We start from the raw sequence: 18141 nt of genomic DNA on the forward strand, positions 1-18141 counted from the left end.
CACACAGTATAATGCCCCTATAGCTGCCCTCCACACAGTATAATGCCCCTATAGCTGCCCTCCACACAGTATAATGCCCCTATAGCTGCCCTCCACACAGTATAATGCCCCTATAGCTGCCCTCCACACAGTATAATGCCCCTATAGCTTCCCTCCACGCAGTATAATGCCCCTATAGCTGCCCTCCACGCAGTATAATGCCCCTATAGCTGCCCTTCCACACAGTATAATGCCCCTATAGCTGCCCTCCACACAGTATAATGCCCCTATAGCTGCCCTCCACACAGTATAATGCCCCTTATAGCTGCCCTCCACACAGTATAATGCCCCTTATAGCTGCCCTCCGCACCGTATAATGCCCCTTATAGCTGCCCTCCACACAGTATAATGCCCCTTATAGCTGCCCTCCACACAGTATAATGCCCCTTATAGCTGCCCTCCACACAGTATAATGCCCCTTATAGCTGCCCTCCACACAGTTTAATGCCCCTTATAGCTGCCCTCCACACAGTATAATGCCCCTTATAGCTGCCCTCCGCACCGTATAATGCCCCTTATAGCTGCCCTCCACACAGTATAATGTCCCCATAACTGCCAGCACACAGTATAATGCCCCTTATAGCTGCCCTCCACACACTATAATGCCCCTATAGCTGCCCTCCACACAGTATAATGCTCATATAGCTGCCCTCCACACAGTATAATACCCCTATAGCTGCCCTCCACACAGTATAATGCCCCTTATAGCTGCCCTCCACACAGTATAATGCCCCTTATAGCTGCCCTCCACACACTATAATGGCCCCTATAGCTGCCATCCACACAGTATAATGCTCCTATAGCTGCCCTCCACACAGTATAATGCCCCTATAGCCCGCCCTCCACACAGTGTAATGCCCCTTATAGCTGCCCTCCACACAGTGTAATGCTCCTATAGCTGCCCTCCACACAGTATAATGCCCCTATAGCTGCCCTCCACACAGTATAATGCCCCTATAGCTGCCCTCCACACAGTCTAATGCCCCTATAGCTGCCCTCCACACAGTATAATGCCCCTATAGCTGCCCTCCACACAGTATAATGCCCCTTATAGCTGCCCTCCACACAGTATAATGCCCCTATAGCTGCCCTCCACACAGTATAATGCCCCTTATAGCTGCCCTCCACACAGTATAATGCCCCTATAGCTGCCCTTCCACACAGTATAATGCCCCTATAGCTGCCCTCCACACAGTATAATGCCCCTATAGCTGCCCTCCACACAGTATAATGCCCCTATAGCTGCCCTCCACACAGTATAATGCCCCTTAAAGCTGCCCTCCACGCCGTATAATGCCCCTTATAGCTGCCCTCCACACAGTTTAATACCCCTATAGCTGCCCTCCACACAGTGTAATGCCTCTATAGCTGCCCTCCACACAGTATAATGCCCCTTATAACTGCCCTCCACACAGTATAATTCCCCTTATAGCTGCCCTCCACACAGTATAATGTCCCCATAACTGCCAGCACACAGTATAATGCCCCTTATAGCTGCCCTCCACACACTATAATGCCCCTATAGCTGCCCTCCACACAGTATAATGCTCCTATAGCTGCCCTCCACACAGTATAATGCCCCTATAGCTGCCCTCCACACAGTATAATGCCCCTTATAGCTGCCCTCCACACAGTATAATGCCCCTATAGCTGCCCTCCACACAGTATAATGCCCCTTATAGCTGCCCTCCACACAGTATAATGCCCCTTATAGCTGCCCTCCACACACTATAATGGCCCCTATAGCTGCCATCCACACAGTATAATGCTCCTATAGCTGCCCTCCACACAGTATAATGCCCCTATAGCTGCCCTCCACACAGTATAATGCCCCTTATAGCTGCCCTCCACACAGTGTAATGCCCCTATAGCTGCCCTCCACACAGTATAATGCCCCTATAGCTGCCCTCCACACAGTATAATGCCCCTATAGCTGCCCTCCACACAGTATAATGCCCCTTATAGCTGCCCTCCACACAGTATAATGCCCCTTATAGCTGCCCTCCACACAGTATAATGCCCCTTATAGCTGCCCTCCGCACCGTATAATGCCCCTTATAGCTGCCCTCCGCACCGTATAATGCCCCTTATAGCTGCCCTCCGCACAGTATAATGCCCCTATAGCTGCCCTCCACACAGTATAATGCCCCTATAGCTGCCCTCCACACAGTATAATGCCCCTTATAGCTGCCCTCCACACAGTATAATGCCCCTTATAGCTGCCCTTCACACAGTATAATGCCCCTTATAGCTGCCCTCCACACAGTATAATGCCCCTTATAGCTGCCCTCCGCACCGTATAATGCCCCTTATAGCTGCCCTCCACACAGTATAATGTCCCCATAACTGCCAGCACACAGTATAATGCCCCTTATAGCTGCCCTCCACACACTATAATGCCCCTATAGCTGCCCTCCACACAGTATAATGCCCCTTATAGCTGCCCTCCACACAGTATAATTCCCCTTATAGCTGCCCTCCACACAGTTTAATGCCCCTTATAGCTGCCCTCCACACAGTATAATGTCCCTTATAGCTGCCCTCCGCACCGTATAATGCCCCTTATAGCTGCCCTCCACACAGTATAATGTCCCCATAACTACCAGCACACAGTATAATGCCCCTTATAGCTGCCCTCCACACACTATAATGCCCCTATAGCTGCCCTCCACACAGTATAATGCTCATATAGCTGCCCTCCACACAGTATAATGCTCATATAGCTGCCCTCCACACAGTATAATACCCCTATAGCTGCCCTCCACACAGTATAATGCCCCTTATAGCTGCCCTCCACACAGTATAATGCCCCTTATAGCTGCCCTCCACACACTATAATGCCCCTTATAGCTGCCCTCCACACACTATAATGGCCCCTATAGCTGCCATCCACACAGTATAATGCTCCTATAGCTGCCCTCCACACAGTATAATGCCCCTATAGCCCGCCCTCCACACAGTGTAATGCCCCTTATAGCTGCCCTCCACACAGTGTAATGCTCCTATAGCTGCCCTCCACACAGTATAATGCCCCTATAGCTGCCCTCCACACAGTATAATGCCCCTATAGCTGCCCTCCACACAGTATAATGCCCCTATAGCTGCCCTCCACACAGTATAATGCCCCTATAGCTGCCCTCCACACAGTATAATGCCCCTATAGCTGCCCTCCACACAGTATAATGCCCCTTATAGCTGCCCTCGACGCACAGTATAATGCCCCTTATAGCTGCCCTCCGCACAGTATAATGCCCCTTATAGCTGCCCTCCGCACCGTATAATGCCCCTTATAGCTGCCCTACACACAGTATAATGCCCCTATAGCTGCCCTCCACACAGTTTAATGCCCCATGGCTGCCCCAATAGTACACTTTCTGTATACGTCGATGTTGTTCTGTAGTGGTGTCTCATTATTTGATTGTGTGTTTTCTTCCATGTACTATTCTTGTAAATAAACTTTTATAAATTTTTATGGCATGTCTTTGCACATCTTCTCTTTTTTTGGTAAATAATTTCTACATATGTGCAGCCGTTTGCTTACGAACGATCTGTCTTTCCACTCGGTAGGTTTTTTTTAGAGCCCCAATAGTGCCTGATAAAAATAATAAAATACCCACCTAACCCCGTTCCAACGGCGAGTGGAGACGATCCCCCTACTCTACTCCCCCGGTCTGTGTGGCTCAGCGTGGACAGGTGTGATGACGTCACTGCCTCACGTCCGGCGATACATAGTGAATGGTAGAGGAGGGACCTTAGGCCCCCTGCTCTACCTTTCGATTCAACAGTATCTGCGCCCTGAAGATGCAGATACAGTTTAAACCGGGGAAAAAATAAAAAATAAAATGCGCAAGATGACGTCGGTTAACCACGCTAAATTATTATTATTTTTTTTTTATCGATTTTAATTGCCTAGCCCTAGGTTATTCCCATCTAATGAAGTAAGCTACGGCATATTCCTGACTTACAGCTTTGTCCCCTTTTAAGCTTTCCCTGCTCAGGGGCTGTGGCGCCTTCGTTCTCAGGATCCGTAGGGGTACCGGAGGTCGGACCCCCACTGATCATAATGTAACGGCATATCCTAGCAAAATGCCACCCCTTTATAAGATGTAAATCCCTTTTAAAGTACTGTCGACCCAAACAAATACACTTAAAGTGAGTGTCATCAGATTTTAGCCTCTCGATCGGCTAAGACAGCTAGTTAGCGGGAGAAATAAAGCAGTAGAAACCAACCAGTGTCTTATTCTGCCGCGTGCCGTGTCCGCTAAACAAGGAAAAGTTGATCATCTTGATCTCCAACCCCTTCATGGATCTGCATGTCCTCATCATACAAGCAGAGCCGTTCAACTGCAGTGGGGGAGAGGTTGGAGGTAAAGATACTGTACACTTTTTTTGAACACCATCTTTTTAGATGACACTCACAAAAGGTGTACCCAAATGTAATAACAGGTAGCACCAAAATTACAATTATGCGCGAATAGGTGCTCCGATAACCTTACCGCTTTATATCAAAGGAGTTGTCCAGGATTAGAAAAACGCTGCTTCCTTGCAAAAAACAGCGCCACACCTGTCCATGGGTTGTATCTGGTATTGCAGCTCGGCATCATTTAAGTGAATGGGGCTGAGCTGCACTTACACACACACACTCTGTGGACTGGTTCCATGTTTTTCTAATGTTGGACAACCCCTTTAACACATGAATGTGAGATGATCAAGCCAGGAAGGGTGTATTTAGGGACCGAACTGCCTGACTCTTCAGATTTGCAGCTACACACACATGACTCTTCACAGGTAATACTGCGTGTGCTCTTTTATGAGTAGATTTTTTTTTAGGTTATGCTGTATCAGCCAGTGGTAGCAGGGGCATCTTCATAAACCTACACAAGTCATGTATTTACAGCATGGTGCCTGAAAAGTCATGACAGGCTCCCATTTTGGATTTTTTTAATTAACGAATTGAATGAACATGCTGAATGGTGGGGGTCTGAGCGCTGGGACCCCCACTGATCACGTGAAGGGGGGGGCCCGTTTCTCCGAATGAATGGAGCGGCAGGTTGCACATGCCGGAGATAGCAGAGTACAGCTCTTGGCTAACTCCGGCAGGTCCATAGAGAATAGAACAGCAGGGCGTAAGTGCAACCTGCCATTCCATTCATCCGGAGGAACCGGACCCCTTTTTTCTTTATCGTGGTGGTCCCTGCGGTCAGACCCCCAAAGATCAGCATGTTATCACCTACCCTGTGGTTAGGGGATACAATTTAATCTTGGGACAACCACTTTAATACTATTAGGCTATATTCAGACAACCGTTAAAAACCTCCATGTGACGGTCGTTTTCAGTACATTGAAACTCTATGGGTGTATTCACACGGCCGTTTTTTGTGGTCTGTTTTCACGGCCTGACTGCTCCCATAGTCAGTGGATCAATTTATAACAGCCATTTTTCAAAAAGCCATCCTTGTGATGGCTGTTAAAAACTGATCCTGGCACTCAGAGGGACTTTCAACTATGGAGTCCCCGGCCAGAGCGTCTGCAACTCTCTGGTTGGAAGTTCCCCCTCCTAGAGGGAGCCTCTGATGTCACTGCCTATATATGGATAGTGACGTTGGGGGCTTTAAGATATTGGAATCCCTGGCAAGAGCTTCGGCAACGCACTGGCCGGGGATTCCGCTCCTGGAGGAGCCCTTGACATCATTTTCCATATACGAACAGTGACATTAGGTGCTTTGTAATGCGAGAATACCTGGCCAGAGCGTCTTAATAAGAAGACTATCAATGCCACATTAGAATTCAGTTGGTTTATTTTATTCTTCTGTTGCCTTATTTTTGCTGCTTTAGGCTCTGCTCACATTTACATTTTACCTTTCTATCATGGATTTTGGTGCTTTTGTAAGGCAATACTCATGCCAAGAAATACTAGTCCATTTTTGTCAAAAATATCAAAACCTGATGGATTCTAAAATAGATCCTCATAGTTGTCATGGCTCCATTATTTAAAGTCTTGACGCTTATGTGAATTGAGCCATCATTACGTTACACCGTGGTAAGGCATATTTAATCTTCTCAAAGATTATCTTTAAATTCTTGCATATCTTTGAGAATTGGAGGGCTGAGAAAATGGCGAAATTGCTGTTGACCATTTCATGTAGAAAATGATTAAAGGGGAACAAAATTATTAAAGACGTGACCAAGTAATATCCCTTTTTAAGCTAGTGTTGAATGTCTCACAAGGACAACCCTCTTCCCTCACTAAGACAACACCCTGACACGGACCATTTGGCCCAGTCAACACAGGTTTTTGGCTCTGATTTTGACGCAGAAACTGTGTCGGAATTAGCGCTAATGCCCCAAACCTCCTCCCATTGACTTCAATGGGCGGCATAGGCATCCCAAAATCTGTTTAAAAAATCTACAGTTAATTTTGAGGCAGATTTCTTTTTTTTTTTCTACCTGGCGAAAATCACCGTGTGATCCCCCTCTGATGTCCATATGCCCTTTGTCATACAACCCCTTTAACTGGCGGTAACATGGTTTCGAGCCTAGAACCTTGATGGACGTGTCCTTTTTTTTTTTTTTTTTTTTTTTTCCAACCGTACGAACTATGTAACCAAGTTCCATCGATGCTATAACTGGCCCCTCCTGGCGGTCTAGTGCACAATAGTAGCTTGGGAGCCACAAGCCCGGGGCCTGAGCTCCACATGTGGCTCTCTAGCCACCGGTTGAGAAACACTTTCGACTATAAATCTATCGGAAATTGAGCAATTGCTCTGTCTTTAAAACCGAGCATTTTGGATAAGGGATGTGTATAAGGGAGTCCTTTAGATAATTCACTCGACACTAGATGAAGGTACACCGCCAAAGTGGTGACATACTTACATACCGTTTTCTTGTCTGACCACATTTTGAACTCCTATTTAGTCATTTGATCTATTTATCGATCATATTCCTGCCCAATACGCAATGATCTGATTTCTGTGGGCATATTATGATGGATTCTGCACCTTTTTATAGACAAAAAAAAAAAACACCTTCCAATGAGAGATGGTGATTATCTCTTGTGTGTCAAATGTGGGAGTCCTGCTATGCTGCACAAAAGAGTTATAGAAAGTGTCAGGGGGGGGGGGAGGATCACTGAAACACGGCCAAAATATTTGGTGGAAGTCTGTTGCTAAGGAACCAAGATTTGAGCGCTATTAATGACACGGCAAGCATATCAAGAAGCTGAGGCTCCGATCTTGGTACACCCTTTCAGTGCTGAACAGGCTGACAGAGAGGAGTTGTAGACCTGTGCAGTACTTAGGGGGTGAGATGAGAAGCCTGTAATGCTGTAATTATCTCCGAAATAGTCGTTCTCTCGTTAACTTGACTCCCCACCCCCCTTTGTGATTGACTGTAATTGGAGGTTGGGTGCTACGGATCTTTTTCCGCTTTCCCGCGCCTCTAATCACACGCTCACATCCACATAATCTCCTAAGCAAAGATGGGCATTGTGCTTCTTTTTTTTTTTTCTTCCTGCAGTGGGTTTATAGCGTGCGTTTTCTAATTTGATAACGGTGACAGATGCGATTTCCAAGCTGACTATTCACGTTAGAGCATTGTGCAGTATGTATTTTTTTTTTTACTTTTCTTTCTTTTTTTTGTTAGATTACTTCATGTACCTGTAATGATGTACATGTTGCAGGTTTTTCACAAGGTTAAATACATAAGACTATGTTCACACCTGCGTTCTGCTGTTCCGTACAAGGGAAGAACGGAACCAACGGTTCCGTTGCACAACGGACACGGCCGGCTGCCGATGGAATCCATTGATTTTAACAGGTTCCGTCGGGGTGGCAGTAATTTTACCGGACACAATAGCACAGTATGCTGCACGTTGCCGGATCTGTAACGGAGCCCCCTAACGAAACCTCCGACGCAGATGTGAACAGAGCCTAAGGCCTCGTTCACAGCGTCCTGTTCCGTTCAGAGGTAATGCTTCCATTGCACATGGTTTCCGTTTTGTTTCTGTAACGTAGGGTTTCCATTTATTTATTTTTTATCAGAAACCATAGCGTAGTTGACTATGCTACTGTTTCCCCCTAAAAAAACAAAACACAGAAACCTTACGGAACGGAGACAAACGGAAGCCGTTTGCAACGGAGGCATTACCATTGAAATCAATGGTAATGCAATCAGAATTTATGGTCGAACCAAACCCATGAACAGAATCGGATGCTGGCCTCCTAAGCTTTACATGGGTTTATTACACCCTAACACGTGACGTGTATTTTCTACAAGGACAAGCATGTGCAGAAACGAAGATGCAGCCTCTCATAAGTGATACAGACACGAGTCATGCAGAAATTCACACATTGCTAATGGCACGTTGGCAGCAGGCGGTTTGCTTTGTCAAGTGCCCTGTGTCTTTAAGGCACGAGAGACGGCTGTTGCAGCTCGGTGTCTCGTGGGATTGGTTTGTTCATTGGGCTGGTAATCGTAACTCACTTATAATCTCCATGTGTCTCTTTCTGGATGGTTACATGTTAATTCATAATGCTTCCGGATTGTAATTGATGCAAGAATACACCTGCATGTGTCTGGAGGGATCTGTATACAGTCTGTATGACAGCAGCTCCCTAGTGGACCTAAGTATCGAAATTTAGATTACAAGATTTAATCAGGTTTCTGAATTACTGCCCTATTAAATGGAATCTGTCAGCAGAACTGAGCTCACCGTGCTGCTGACAGAGCTACATGGGTTCCCTGGAGTTTAATTGATTTGTTTCTATATTATCGATCATAGTGCACTGAAAAAAAGAAACCATGTATTTTTAATACCTCACACGTCCCATTCAAATTAGCAGGCAAGTGTCCGTTGGGCGTTACTGAAATCCTGAAGTGTCCTGACTCTTCTGCATCAAAGCAGACTTCCCCTTTGCTGTTGTTTGATGTGCCTATGGGTGTGTAGCGTTAATACGCAATTGCATTGTGGATTTGGTGGCTGCCACATCACTCGACAGGGGAGGAGTCAGGGCGGATTTACAGCCGAAATCAGGACACTTCAGGGTTTCCGGAACGCCCAGCTGACACTTAACTGCCAACTTGCATGAGGCTTAAAAACTTTATTTTTTCTTTTTCAGTGAACTATGATTGGCATTATAGATACACTATATGGCCAAAAGTAATGGGGCACACCTTTTAATTATTGAATTTGGGTGTTTAATTCAGTGCGATTGCAGAAGTTGTAAAAAATCAAGCCGCGAGACAGGCAATCTGCACTTACGAACATTTGTGAAAGAATGGATCGTTAAGAGCTCACTGAATTTGAGTGTAGAAGCATTTAGGTACAAGAGCGACTCAGCCATGAAGTAGCAGACCGCGTAACGTTACAGCACGGTCGCCAATTGCTGAGGCGCATAGTGCATAAGAGTTGCCAACGCTCTGCTGACTCAAACCTCCTCTGGCATTAACATCAGCACAAACGCTGTACGCCGGGAGCTTCATGGCACGGGCTTCTATGGCCAAGTAGCTGCATGCCAGCTTTACATCACCAAGCACAATGCCAAGTGGCCGATAGAGTGGTGTAAAGCTGCCGCCACTGGACTCTGGAGCAGTCGAAACGTGTTCTGTGGAGTGACGAATCACACAAGTCTGGGATTGGTGAATGCCAGGAGAACGTTACCTGCCTGACTACACTGTGCCAACTATAAAGTTTAGTATGTTTCCGACTTTGTGGGAACCGTTTGGGGCAGGTGCTTTCTTGTTCCAGCATGACTTGCGCCAGTGCACAAGGTCCATAAAGACATGGTTGGGTGAGTTTGATGCGGAAAGAGTGGATTAGACCGCACAGAGCCCTGACCTCCCAAATCTAATACCTTTGGGATGAACTAAAACAGAGATTGCGAGTCCGGTCCTCCCGTCCAACATCCGTATCTGACCTCTCAAATGCTCCTTTGGGGGAATTTGTCAATTCATCCTGACACATCTCAGTCTTGTGGAAAACTTTCCCAGAATAGTGGAAGTTGCACTTCTTCTGACACATCTGGGATTAGAGTGGCACCAAATGTGGCTCATTTATGAAAATTTTCTAGCACCATAATGTTTAGAAAAGTTGCAGAAAACAATGTGGAGACGCCAGCCTTTTCAGGCTTGGAGATTCCCTGTATGGAAATTCAACGTGAGTGCAGTATAAAATGAGTAATTTTTCTGTAGATCTGTTTGTGTGTATACACATTCGAATAATAAAATTGAGCGATCTCAGCGACTTCAAACAAAGCATGGTCATCGGTGCTAGAAGAGCCGGGTCAGTATTCAATAACGGTCAAACTTGTGGGGTTGTCTCGCGCAACGATGTTGAGAGTATATCGAGAATGTTGTGATCGAGGAAGAACATCCAACGAAATGGGATCCTATGGACGTAAACAACTCGTCAGACGAGGATGTCCAGTATCATTCTGACGAACAGGCAGCTCACAGTCAAGCAAATTGTCAGGCTGGATTCACACGAGCATGTTCGGTCCGTAAAGGACGGAACGTATTTCGGCCGCAAGTCCCGGACCAAACGCACTGTTGAGAGCCGGGCTCCTATTATCATAGTTATGTACGACGCTAGGAGTCCCTGCCTCTCCGTGGAACTACCGTCCCGTACTGAAAACATGATTACAGTACGGTATAGTTGTCCCGCAGCGAGGCAGGGACTCCTAGCGTCATACATAACTATGATGCTAGGAGCCCGGCTCCCTGCAGTGTGTTCGGTCCGGGACTTGCGGCCCGAAATATGTTCCGTCCTTTACGGACCGAACATGCTCGTGTGAATCCAGCCTAATAGTTGAAGCTCCAGCGTGGTTTTCTAACATATCCGAACACAGTTTGATGTTACTTAGCACGGAATAGAAACAAAAAGACAATAGTCCAGTAGGCAAAATAGTGTAAAAATTGGATTACTGAGCAGTGGAAAAACATCACCTGGTCAGAAGAATAAAGATTTCTGAGGCACCGTTCTGATGGGAGGTTAAGGATTTGGCGCAAGTAGCCAACTCTTCCTGTCAGGTGTGAAGCGTTCAGGCTGGAGGTGCAGTAATGGTGTGGGGAAAGTTTTCTTGGCACATTATGGGTCCTCTACCGGATGTTTAAATAGTATAGCTTACATAAGCATTGTGACCGACCCAAGTTCATCCCTTCATTGCAGCTGCATTTATTATCCATCCCAGATGACACCGCCAATGGGGACAAGCAAAGCAATATTTCATGTGAAGGCTGTCCAGATGTCACGTGCTGTGAAAACGTAAATGAAAAGCTTATCAAAATTGAGACTCCTCCTGCCTCGGGGCCCAGACCATTTAAATTTAGTCTCCTCTTTAGTTTTTCTTTCCCTGTTAAGGGTATTAAATCTTTGATGGTCTGTTTTTATAATTGAAATACCCCAACAAGCCGCAGCTTAGTCCTTATAAATAGAGCAAAAATGGCGGTTCTGCACGTAGCAAGTAAACCTTTTCCTAATGTAGGTAAGCAACTGAGAATGGTGACTAGAGTGGCTACATCACAGTCCTTAAGCATGTGTATTCATGTGAGGGTCCTTTTACACCAGCCTATTATGGCCATAGTGCCGATCAAAGAGATCACTCATTGATCGGCGCTCATTTGTCCCTTTTCACAAGGAGCTATCATCAGTAATATATGGGGACGAGCGCTCATTACTACAACCGCTCGTCCCTATACATTCCCATAGTCTGCATCACATCTCCCTGTTCTTTTATTATCCATATTATTTTGAATTACATTTTCTCAAAATGTTAAAACTGATAGGATTTAACTATGTAATTATTATTTGAGACTAACTATTTACTTCTACCGGCGAGTAGAACTGTTCATATATACTTTCTGATGTCTCAACTGTTTAATAAACACATTGAAACAGAGATGTTCCTGCCAACAACGATAATATTTTCGTTTACGATACGATCAGCCAATGAACGAGCGTCTGCTTGTTCATTGGCTTATCGTTGCCTTATTTACACATGATCGGGAACGAGCGCTCCGAACGCTCGTTATCTCAATAGTTTGGGCCTTGAGTGTCTGTGTTAAAAGAGGTGTATCAGGCCGTTCGACTCGCTCCGGCATAATAGATCAAAATCGATTTATTGACAACAGTCCGTCAGTAGAAATAGATAGCGGTCACTGCTCAATATAATCTCTGATGAAAGGTGTCGGAGTATCCTCTGTACTGCAACGTGTCTCATGCCAGTCACTTTGCGACCAGCAATCCTTTACCCCAGAAACTGATAAGGAGAAGGGTTGAGGAACATTTTGCCCCCAGATGAGTTCACTAGTGAGGGGGGGGGGGGGGTTAGTTTCATAATCTAAAAGGAGCTTTACAAATGTACTCTAGATCTTTGTGGCTTGGACTGTATTTTGGACACTTGATAGGTAGACCCTGTGTGGTGCTATTATGTAGGCACTAATACACTAGCAGCACTGTGTGGATACTATGTGGGCCTATCCCATAATGCTTCACATTAATAGTAATTTGTGGATTTTTCCTTTTTTATGGTTTGGTGATCTAATAAAGAAATTAAGACAACATACAAGGAAAAGACACTTCTTTACTTTCCAGAATCTAGTCCTGGCACTGCCATAATCCATCTGAATGAACTCCCTCACGTGGGCCTGTCAGTGGGTGTTGGATTCTTACCTGCCCTCTTCTCGAGCAGCTTGCTGTCCTCTTTGTGGCTAGCTCAGCATGTCTTCGTTATTTGATGCTAAATAGGAATAATAAAGACCTCTGTTCATGCTCCTCGGCTGGCGTCCAGAACCTACTTGGCTCCGGCAAACTTCCTTTTGATCTTGGGTGTAGACTAGTGCACATTTAACGACACCACCCTACTTCCAAAGTACATTGTAGCCAACTTCACTGTTTTGCTCCCCAACAAGCTAACGTTTTTATTTTCTCGAGAAAAGGCGTCTTCTATAAATCTAGTCAGTCAGTTAGGAGTCACATGCTCAAACTGATGCATCCAGTATAAGAGTGCCCCCCTACCCCTGCACTTTTAAAATATACTTTTTATCTTTTCTACAAGTGACATCGGATTGGAGGTTACATGTATATGAAGAATTCTTGCAGTTCCCTATCCGTTATAATGTAACTATGCACCATCACACCAAGAATTTTCCTCCACCGCTCTATGAAGGTTTTTTTTTTTCTTCCCTTAAATCTTATTGTTATATGCGTGTATCATTACCTTGAGTATTAGAGCTAAATATAGAAACAAAATGGCCTCGCGTATCAACACGATCTCCGGAAAAGAGACCTTATTGCCCAATTCTCACAGGCGTTAGGAGCCACCTTTGTGGGTTCTGACACTTTTGCAGCAAGCAGCATTATTCTTGCTGTCAAGACAAAGGAAGCATCGGTGGATCCCAATGGGGTCCGCTGGTTGCCATTTGGATCCGTCGTATGACCGAGCTAAACTGCATAATGGGTTCTGTAATAAATGGAAGCCTTAACGCCAGTGTGAACAAAGCCTACGAGTTCAGCATTTTCTCTGAAGGCCTTTTTGACACTAGGCCCTAGACACCTTGTTCTATTTGATTTTTTCCCTCAAAGCGTACTTAACCGTTGAGGTGACTTTTTTCAGAATAAGCTGTCGTGTGTACATGAGGAATAACACTATTTCTGGCTATTGTATGACTTGTATCCTGCATTATCTAGCAGCTTTCCATGCTGAAGGCTCTATCTTTAACCCCTTCCCGTCATAAACCATTTTCAGATTTTCATTTTCGTTTATTCCTCCCCACATTCCAGAAGCCATAACGTTGTAGTTTTTCGTAGCACCATTTATTTTGCAGTATAATGTACTAGGAAACGGGGGAAAAATTATTTGTGGGGTAGAAAATGAAAAAGACAGCGATTCCTCCATTGTTTTTTGCGCGCCGTTTTTACGAAATTAACTGTGCAATTAAAACATGTTAACTTTATTCTGTGGGCCAATAGAATTACGGCGATACCAAATATATATTGTTTTTTTTCTATATTTTACTACTTTTACATGTAAAAACCGAAGTGTAAAAAAGAAAATTTATTTTGCGTCGCCAAATTCCGAGAGCCATACGTTTTTTATTTTTCCGTCGGTTAAGTGGTATGAGGGCTTATTTTTTGCGGGATAAGCTGTAGTTTTTAATACAATTTTGGTGTAAATACGACGGTTTGATCACTTTCTATTTCATTTTTTGTGGGAGATCATGTGACCAAAAAATAGACATTCTGGCGTTCACAATTTTTTTTTATTTTTTTTTACGGCGTTCACCGTGCAGGTTAAATAATGATATATTATAATAGTTCAAACTTTTACGGATGCGGCGATACCAATTATGTTTATTTTTATTTTTTTTACTAGGGGAAAATGGGAGAAGGGGGGTTTTTTTAACTTTGAATTTTGAATTTATTTTTTTACACAATTTTTTTGAACTCCTTTTTTACTTTTTTTATTAGTCCCCCTAGCGGACTTACACCAGCGATCGTTAGATCGCTTGCACGACCTACTGCAATACTAATGTATTGCAGTATATCGTGATTCTGACAGTCACCTATTAAGCCCTGCCGGAGTCAAGGCTTAATAGGTGTACAAAGATGGCGGACCTGGGGGCGTTCATTAAGCCCCCAGGCAGCCATAGCCACCCCGTGATTGCGTTGCGGGGGCCGCGATGAGCTGTTAGAGGGGGTCGCCCCCCTCTTTCTGACTATTTAAATGCTGTGGTCGGTATTGACCGCAGCATTTAACGAGTTAAACTAGCGGGATCGCGCTCTAGCACAATGCCGCTAGTTACTCTGAAGTGTTGGCTGTAACACAGCCGACACCGGCATTGTATGGAGCAAGCTCACTGCGTGAGCCCACTCCATACTTCCCCTACCCGACTTTGGCATATGGATACCTCAAATGTCGGGAAGGGGTTAATGCTCTGCTTTCCCTGAGCTAGTGGGTGGGGCCTAACCGCTATCATGTCTGCCATACAATGCACAATTAGGGAAGGGAATCCTGCTTTTCTGTCTTTGTAGCACACGCTCAGAATCAATAGCAGCATGCAGGGGATTGTAGAGCAGTACTAAGCAGTGTGGCTGTGAATCCAGCACTGGGGTGAAATGGAACACTTACTAGAAGCTGCAGCAGTGTCTGTATCTCTCTGCCTCTTTTTCAATCTGCTCCATCCTTCCCCCTCTTTTCTCTCTCTCTAAACTTCTATGTTCATTTGTAACTTGATCCCTCAGTGAGCTGATAGTTTCTCGTCTTGAGGGGATGGATTTAGCTTTAAATTCAGAGTGAGATAATGGTTAGCAGAGAGGAAAGCAGCTTGAGAAAGAGGCACTTTTCTCTAATAATAAGATATACTAAGAGTTTCTTATATTCACCTGTACTTTTGATTTTATGCAAAGTTTAGTTAGTGACCATAATATGTTTAGATGCTTGTTACTGCAATGGCAGGTATCAACAACTGAGGAGAGATAAAGCACAACCTAAACATTTTATGGGGAAATTATTATAGCGTTTGCGCAACAATTCTGGCCCTGAAAGTTGCAAATTATTTACACCACATTTGCGTAACAATGTGACTTTTTGCGATTTTATGTTTCTCTTGCCACTTTTCAAAAGTGGGAAAAAAAGGTCTGGGTTTAACACCAGGGATGGTGGGGCCACCGTCTGATGCGTGAACTATAATTTACGGCAGGAAGGTTAGGCGGAAATCTACTCCTAATCATAGCCGGCGTGGATTTGCATTATAACGCAAGGACAGCCAATGATGCACCAGATTTATTATGAGACGTTTGTCACGCGTTTCACGGCAATGCAGTGAAGTGCAAGGCTGGCATATGAAACGCCAGTCTTAATAAATCCCCCCCACACACTATTCTTATCGAATGTTACAAATGCCGTAGTGTGCCTTTTAAAATATTCTATAATAGGCCTTTTGATAAATACAGTTGCAGAGTTATTGGTTGTTAGACTTTAGAAATGATTTCACTGCGTTTTATGTAAACCTGCCCCTTTCATCACTTTCACACTCTATAAAACACGCTTCCCAAGAAAGGTTCTTTCATTGAAAAAGCCAGCTAGATGCTCGACTTTGAATGCCCAGTTTAAAGGTGTCCTAAATATAAACTGTTTCCTTTGGCTTGTAGCGAAACACTGGGATTCTCCCTCTCGGCTTTTTAGTGCTTCTAGCTCGCTAACAAGACCTACTTTGTTTCCAACTAAAAATAATTTAAACCCCGCATTGTAATTTAGCTGCGTGATTGTGGTCCACCCGGCAGGTTGGTTTCAATAAGGCTCTATTGCTCCACGGCAATGTTTGGTCTCCAGTGAGTCGTGGTAAGGCCTGATTCCCACAGACAATCTTGCTGCGTTTTCCATGGTTGTTTTTTTTAGGTCAAAAACATAAAAAAAAACAGATGTTAATTTATAGTCTATAGGGAAATATTAAGTCTACATATACGACGTTTTAGGGTTGTTATGTTCAGCATGCTCTGGCTACGGCGTTTTTTCTGTCATATTTCCATAGGTTTCTTTATAGGACTTAAAGGGGCTCTGTCACCAGTTTATAACGGCCCTATCTTCTATCTAATCTAATAGGCACTTTAATGCATTTTAATTGTTATGCAAATTAGTTCTTAATGACCAACTGGGCGATTTTTACTTGTCACCAAGTGGGCGTTGTAAAGAGAAGTGTATGATGCTGACCAATCAGCGTCTTACACTTCTCTTCATTCATGTTCAGCTGTACTCACAGCACAGCGTGATCTTGCGAGATCACGCTGTGCTGTCACTTACTCCTACAGGAACTTTACCGGAGTGTCGGGAGAATGAAAAGACATCACCTCCAGTCAGGTGCTTTCAAAATTAGAAGTGGTAATAGTTTTTGTTTTTTCTAACCAAATACAAAGTGCATGAACAGAAGAGAAATCTAAATCAAATCAATATTTGGTGTGACCACCCTTTTGCCTTCTCAACAGCATCAATTCTTCTTGAAACGCTTGCACAAAGTTTTTGAAGGAACTCGACAGGGAGGTTGTTCTAGAAATCTTGGAGACCTAACCAAAAATCTTATGTGGATGTAGGCGTCCTCAAATACTGCGTCTTCAACGTTGCCCGTTTCTTTGTGCTGCTAGAAGAATTGGTGCTGTTTTTCTGGCAAAGGGTGGTCACATCAAATATGGATTTTTATAAGATTTATGTTGATTCACTTTGGATTTTTGTTAATTGCTAAAAAAAAACAAAAAACAACTATTGACACTTCTATTTTTGAGCGCATTCTTACTTTTCATCATTTTTCCATAATTGCCTAAAACTTTTGCACAGTTCTGTATGTTAAACTGCAGTCTTGTCTCCCGGAGTCCTTTCCCAGAATAAAAACCTGTGTGCTAATAGCAGCGTGCACCCTTCCCTGCTGTGTCGTGCGTCTCCAACACCCTCCACCCCTTACCTTCTCATCGATGATTGATTGACTGCTTCCACACCATACTGCGCGTAGGGGGAAAGCTGCCAATAAGTGGTGGAGGGCTGGTGCTAGTCGCAGCTAATGCATTTAGAGGACTACATAGCGCACTATGCAGTCCTCGATATTCATAAGCTGTGGCTAGCCCCGCTGCTGGTTTTGCAGCAATAGAGTATTTTCTGATGAAACATTCCCTTTAACCTTGCGTTCGGGATTTCAGATGGCGGTTTACTGAGCGACTTGTCATTCGTGGTTGGCCTATGAAGGTTGTCGTTCTAGACGACAATACCATAAATTGATCTGTGGTCTGGTCGTGGCTTCTAATGATGGGCTGCGGATCTGTCGTTTGGCACAAACTACACTGCACCGGACGACAGAAAAAATGTCATGCGTCCGATCAGCTTTCCACAGATATCGGTCTTTGGTCTAGTCCGTCACACTCGTTGGTGTCACAATAAAGCGCAGACGGTCGCCTGAGAATAGTCTTAGTCATCCATTTTGGCAGACCATAATCTCAATGTATGGTCCGCTTTTAGGCCTTATTCAGACGAGTGTATTTCACGTCTGTGTGCGGTCTGACAGCACACCGACCAGTGCAATTCAATGGGGCTATTTACACATGCGTGTGTTTTTTTTACGGAG

At 44.5% G+C, this 18141-nt stretch overlaps 1 protein-coding gene across 4 annotated transcripts in view; it reads left to right on the forward strand.

Annotated features, from left to right (window-relative positions):
* ADK (adenosine kinase) overlaps window positions 1–18141 on the forward strand; it is a 161417-nt gene that overhangs the window by 118662 nt on the left and 24614 nt on the right. The gene's annotated exons all lie outside the window — the stretch shown is intronic.

Source organism: Rhinoderma darwinii, chromosome 11, assembly GCF_050947455.1.
Source record: "Rhinoderma darwinii isolate aRhiDar2 chromosome 11, aRhiDar2.hap1, whole genome shotgun sequence".
Lineage (NCBI taxonomy): Eukaryota > Metazoa > Chordata > Amphibia > Anura > Rhinodermatidae > Rhinoderma > Rhinoderma darwinii.